Source organism: Cynoglossus semilaevis, chromosome 2 (genome assembly GCF_000523025.1).
Source record: "Cynoglossus semilaevis isolate Cse_v1.0 chromosome 2, Cse_v1.0, whole genome shotgun sequence".
NCBI classification, from domain to species: domain Eukaryota; kingdom Metazoa; phylum Chordata; class Actinopteri; order Pleuronectiformes; family Cynoglossidae; genus Cynoglossus; species Cynoglossus semilaevis.
In genome coordinates, this window is record NC_024308.1 from 13,058,827 (window position 1) to 13,065,547 (window position 6,721).

Consider the following 6,721-nt stretch of genomic DNA (forward strand, 5'->3'; position numbering starts at 1 on the left):
GGAACCACTGGTCTGAAAATCACAATTGTCACATTTATAAATAGTGTCTGCATATAATTTGTAATTGTCTTCTTCAAATGATCTTTTTAATCCACATTAAAATAATCCAAACCAACATCTAGATCATGAACAATCCAACTCCGACTCCTTTAAACACTGTTCACTGCAACGACACCTTATTGTCATCAAATTATTCCTAAAAAAAAATGGCCGAGGATTAATTGGGTCATTTTCTGCTGCTCCAATATGAGCTTTGAAAAACGTAAGCAGCCAATCACGTCACCAGAAATTATCACAAAGGCCGACAGTTAAAAACAATTAAAATGACAACCGACTGAAGACCCCCCCATATTAACCACAGACTCCTCATTATCTCCTGTAATCTGTAATCCTGTGAGTTAAACTTCAAAGACACTAAATGAACATTTTAGATATTTTTATCCTTAAGTATCAAGTGTATATTTGTGAGAACCTGTTCCTTTTTCCAACCGTCACCTCTGTGGTTTTTTTTCAGGCTCAGCCAGGCACAGTGACATTATACTGAGAGGCTTGTTTCAAATGGTTAATTCAATTTACCATATATAATTTCATCACATCATGAGCTTGACAAAGCAGTGAAGAGCATCGGCCTCCGTCGTTCTGCTTCAGTTGCACCGTAATGTCATTTTCAGCGGCACGCGGCAGACAACGAGGTTTCTGGTCTAAAAGAAAAAAAACAAAACAAAACCCAAGACATTTGGATGTCACACAGTTGAGAATGTGATCTAAGCATCAAAACATCCTGACAATTAGAGGTTGAATTAATTGTCACCAGGATGGTTTCATTTCATTTCGCACAGTCAGTGGTTGGAGCTCTTGCCTTACAGCAGGAAGGTCACAGGTTTGATGCACATAAACCGCAGTTAACGATTGTAAAGATCACAAGTACAGGATACTGGGTTCCTCGGTTAACGACGTCCTGGATCTACAGTCTTTAATTAACTTGAGCGGAATGGACAAATACGTCATCACACGGCAGTTTGTTTTCATTTACCAGTTGTACTTTGTTTGTGTTGGGGTTTTTTTGGGAACATTTTGCCCTTCATCATGGCTCCCAGGTGTAAGTCAGACTCAGCAGCAGCAGCAGTGGCAGCAGCAGTGGCAGCAGGAGGGTTTTTATGAGCTGTGCTCCACCACGCGTTCCTTTTGATGGACAGGCCCTTTGTCTGGTTGCTGTAATTTTTTTCATTTCATCTTAAGCAAACATTTGGAAAAAGTGTTTTCCTGTGAGTGTTTTCCTCAAGCTTCATGTTTGACTTGTATTCCCGTAGCCATTGGTGTTGTTTCCGGAGAGAAAATAAGAAGCAGAGTGAAAGCATGTTCTCTGGAAACTTACACAGATTCCAAAAACATGGAAAGAAGATTTCCGCTCGACTTTAATTTAACTGACCGTCTTGATGAGATACACTCAGAACCTGACTTTTCCACAGCGCCTCCTTCAGCTGACAGATATTCCAATTAGAAATTATTTCCCCTCCCTTGCCTTTGCAAACTGGAGCATCATATTTTATTCATCGCTTTGGCAAACTGTAAAAGTGAATTAACTTTGAGACGTGATTCCCACTGACGCCCGACGCCTGCAAACACCAACGCACCTGCAACTCTCAGAGCCATCGATTTTTAATTTACACCCAGGAAAACCTGAAGTTTATTCATTCTGTGGAGGAAGAGCGAGAAGCAGGGAGGGAGGGAGGAGAACGTGGGCCAGAAGGATCTGCAGTATGAGTGTGTGCAGTATTTTTATACAGTATATGTGTGAGTTTTCTTCTTTTTATGAGGATCCTTGTGCAGATGGGAAAGAGAACATATACTTTCGTATATGACATTTGATTGTTTTCTTGATGATCGGGAAAATTTAGACAATGTTTTCATATTTGTAAAAGCTGTACAAATTATGCAACCTCACTTCTTCACTTCTGACCAATGAGGAATGAGGCGGCGGCGGTTCTATGACTGATGTGCTTGTCCCACGGTTACTTGATCAAGAACTGTAGATATGATACGTTATGATGTGATACCATACCGTACCATAACATACCGTACCATTGCTTACCATATCATGCCCAGCCGTGGCGTACCGTACCATACCGTACTGTACCATATGATGTTACATAATGGTGTTCCAACCGGTACTATTGTCATTTTCCACCAGTAATTTGTGAAATAGTTCCACTCTGGGACAGTACCTTGATGGACTGACAACGTAACTAGTTGTTCCTCAGGATGGAACTAACAATGAAATGACACCAACTTTTCACAGGCACATTTTAAACCCCCTCTCTGTCTTCAATGCTGACTTTGATGTTGATGTTGACTTATGATCCTGATCCTGAGAAATACAGAAGTCCAGGATCCTCCGAAACTCCTAACAGTCAGACCGGCTGTTGACAGGCTACCACACCGTAGCGCTGCGTGCTAATGTGTTGCTGTGGGAACTAAGATGTGTGCAGCCATTCTGCCTGCAGCTCTGCTGCCTCCACTCGTGTTCAGACACTTCCCACCTCATTTCTCTCACACTGTTGAGCCGTAATAGGCTGCATGAGTGTCTGCACGTACACTCCTGTAAATGGATATCCATCTAATAAGAAGAGCTTATTTTCAGGCTGCAGCTTTTACGGAACGTCCTATTCTTAAAGATTATAGTTTGGCTGATTTATTATTTTCGGAAGTAACAGCGGCAACAGGAGTAAGAAACTCCTTGCAACCTTTATCCTAACAGCTCAGACTTCAGACATACAGTATTCCTTCAAATCTGTAGGAAGTAAAAACCAAAACAGTTTAAGTAATTTATGTCCGACAGTAACTTTTTGCCGATATCCAATATGGTGATTTTGTCCGAACACTTAATTTCTGATTTTGATATCAATCGATATAGGAATGGGAATATTTATTTATTTATCTGTACAAACCACTGTATGAGTATGAGATTAATTAAATGAGCTGCAATGCTGCCATCTAGTGGTGTTACCTTTAATATACAGCTGTTTTTCCCCAAAACAATTTTCAGGTCACCCATCATTTGGGGAAAACCTTATCAGGATTTCATTATCGGAGGAAAAAAACGATAACAAATTTGACATATAATACATAATTATGCTAATATAGAGCCAATAATATCGGTCGGCCGATATTATCAGACATCCCTACTAATGACACATTAATCTCATGTGTCCTCTCTTCCTGTATGTCTAGGTTCACTCTCTTCCTCCATGTATACGCCTGTGTGCAAACACACACACTCACACATACACACACTCATCTCTCTGTGCTGAGCAGAGCTTCACTGAATTAAGATGACTGCGGCTGATGCTCTTCCCAATCGCCACAGATTGGGCTTTTGGAGTGAAAATCCTCCAGGGAAGCTCTAATCCTCCACTGTCGGGAGCAATTTTTATTCCATAAGCAAAGCTTTCTCTCTACATCCCTCTCCCCCCGCCCCCTCCTCCTTGCTCTATCACTCTATTTATAGCTCTCTTAAGCTGCTCCGTGTGCCACTGTTTACATTTAGAGCCCCCACTCTTTAGATTTAGACCCTCGCTGCCTGCCCCCCCCACCCCCACCCCCCCCGGTTCCCAAGCAGCAGAGTTGCGTGAAAGCAGGAAATCTCTATTGACCGGCCGCGCTCACATGGAGCCGGGGGGACGAGATGGACAGATAGGGAGATTACCAAGAAGACAGCAAGACAGATAGTGGTGTAGAGAGGAGGAAAGACAAAGGCGGGGGAGATGTGAAGTGACATACAGATCCGAATGTTTATTCCAGGCGTCAGGCAAGCTGTCTGTGTTTGTGATAGAGAGAGGAAGGGAGGAGGGGGAGGAGGAAGGACAGGCTGGATTTGAAGAAGAGTCGGAGGATGGATGTCTTATTTAGACAGACTGATAAACGGACATTTTTCGCACTGGAAACTGTTGAGAACATGTGATGCCTCCAGTAGTTTCTCAGCAGGATGAGTTGGATTGTTATGGTAACCAATAAGAGCCAGTTAAATGCTATTATTAGAGCGAATTATGTCATTCTTCAAGTTGTGAAAAAAACAAGGTTTTTATGAACTGCTTTATTGTGATGAATGTGTGGAAAACAAGTTGAAAAACTGAAATAAAAAAAATCATTAAAGTATGAAAATAAAATGTATTTCTCCACATGTCCTCCATTAAGGCCTAAAATAAATATGAAATAAAATATGATTATATTAAAAGTTTTAACATTTTTTAAAACAATGGAAGAATTTTTGACAGAGTTTTAGTAGCAGACTTGTGCAGCCATTCCTCAAAGTTGATGAGTTTGTTTGATTTTTGATGTATAATCTTAATTGTCTCGTTTTTGTTGTTTGCTCTCTCGAGAGTCTTCAGATGTTCAAGGTGTTGAAAAGTGAGATGTTGCCAAACCAGCGGAGACAAGAGGAGTGATCCCTGAGGTCAGGAGGTCAGTGGGTTTTTTCTGCCTTTAGAAGTGTTATTATGTTCAAAAAACCAAACCAAAACAAAACAACATGATGCATTCCTGTATGATGCAGCAGATTTGAAAAACAAAGAACTAGTTAAAGGATGGATTTGTTCCACCTGCTGTGATGAGAATGAGACTTAAAAAAGAAAACAAACTCAAAACAATGAAAATAGTAACAGAGGTAAAGACTTCTGTTTGTGTTAATGAATGTGTGTTCGTTTTTCGGGGTTGGTGTCGATGTTTCTTTGTTCCTGGAGGGGAGGCCCACAATGTTGGCCATATAAAAGCCATGTGTGTTACTGAAATATCACTGGCCTTTGAAGAACAGACGTTCTTCCGTGCGCTTCCTTCACACACCAACACAATTCTACCAGGATTCTTCGCAGAGCCAAAGCCTCTGGTGTTTTTTGTGTGGAGCTCATGTTGCCCCCTACAGCTGAGTAGTAGTAGTTTAAGGCGGCAGCTAACATTTAGCTCATTATGTAAATGCTAATCATCAGCTGTAGCTCAGACCCGGGGCGTTTCAGAGACTCCGACACAACTGGGCTGGCGAAACTAGCACACGGCATTAATGATTCCAGCCCGTAAACAACCTGATTTATGGATTACAAAGCTGTGCTGTGATAATCTGTCACTTCTCATCCCTGAGCGCAGCAAAGCAGCGCTGATGTAAACTGGTTATGTCATTTAACGTGATGGAGCGGTGTAGTCCTCCGTGTATTTTACACTCAAATGAGGCACGTTCACGCCTGTGCTTCCTGCCTGGTGTCAATAACATCATCAGAAGTGGGGCTCACAGCTGCTCTACCTCCAATGTGTGTGTGTGTGTGTGTGTGTGTGTGTGTGTGTGTGTGTGTGTGTGTGTTTGCAGAGTAAAGAATGGGATTTGGACAGTATTTGCTCCCAGTTTCCAGCCCATTGGTTTTAAGATGAAGTGGTCGTTTGAACCTCACACTCACTGACTCTGAAGAGTTCATACAGCAAAAAAATAAAAATGTCGTAACGTCTGGAACATAAACAATTGTGATCTTTAAAAAAAAGAGAGAGAGAAATTCATTAATAAAAAAACTGGACCCTAAATCACTCAGTAAGACTGGACGTGTCAAGGGTCTTATCCTTCAGATTTGCATTTAAAAAAAAATAAGCTTGCAAAAAAAAGGCCTAAAGTTAATGTAGATCCTTGCCTAAAACCTGCACAACACTATATGTAACAAACCAGGCGTTCAACTTCTCAATTAAATGACCTTTATAGAAGTGTCAAGGTCTCGGGGTCAAAGGCCTCAGTAGCAGCAGCAGCAGCAGCAGCAGTGTTTCTGTGGCTCAACACAGGAGGTAATTTAACCTCTGCTCATTAGCTCCTCCTCTGGCAGCTAAGAACTCTGATTAGCAAAAATTGATTGCGATCAATAATTCACACCTCTGCTTGAATACTCAATGTGTGGAGCTTTGAACCACACTTTCTGAAGTGTTGGCGCAGGAAAACTGGTCCAGACAGGGGCAGCGTTAGTGGAGACCCTAACACACACACACGCACGCACACACACACTGAGGTGATAATGAGTGTTTGTCATTGTGTCCCTGCTCCAGTGTGTCACCAGTGTCACCGAGCTCCTGTTGAATATTTGATGTTTCAGGTTGATGGTGGCGTCGACCCCAGGCCGCGGCCACATCCTGCAGCTGCTGCATTGATCAGACTGGCCACCGGCTGCTCACTCATCTGAGAGTAATAGAACTATTGAACCACGCTCAGAACACGGGCGGAACCAGAGGAGAGACCGTGAACTCGTGTTAACACACCAACGATTCATTCATATGAGCCGACTGTGGTTTTGTATGAAGAAAAGTGGTCTGGGGGGGGGAGGGGGGCACACGCATGGTGGAAGAGTTAGTGCTAGTCAGTGCCCTTGCCTTACAGTGAGAAGGTCTTTGGCTCGAGTGCCAGTGATCTGACGGTCTTTCTGATTGTTCTTGAGTTCCTACAGTTTTCCTTCGCCGCAGTTCAAATGGATGCGAGGACCTGGGGAGCTGTCCAAGGTGCTATTCCATCCTCGCCCCCCGTTCACTACAGGATTGGCAACAGCTTAAGTCTGACCAGGATTAGGAGGTAGAAAATAATCAGATAAATAAATGAACACGGTTTTTAGAAGCTTAAAAATGATGGATGTCGATGAAGATTATGACGTAAAGACTGAAGTAAAGACTTTTAAGAAGAAAAGTACTTAAATAAGGCAGTGAGGGG

The 6,721-nt window shown here is 42.4% G+C and overlaps 1 long non-coding RNA gene across 1 annotated transcript in view; it reads left to right on the forward strand.

The window, feature by feature from the left end:
• Positions 1-6,363: 6,363 nt before the first annotated feature.
• LOC112486793 (uncharacterized) overlaps positions 6,364-6,721 on the forward strand; it is a 3,240-nt gene continuing 2,882 nt past the window's right edge. The window contains exon 1 of the long non-coding RNA XR_003049277.1: positions 6,364-6,586. This is a non-coding gene — a long non-coding RNA (uncharacterized LOC112486793). The remainder of the gene's footprint in view (positions 6,587-6,721) is intronic.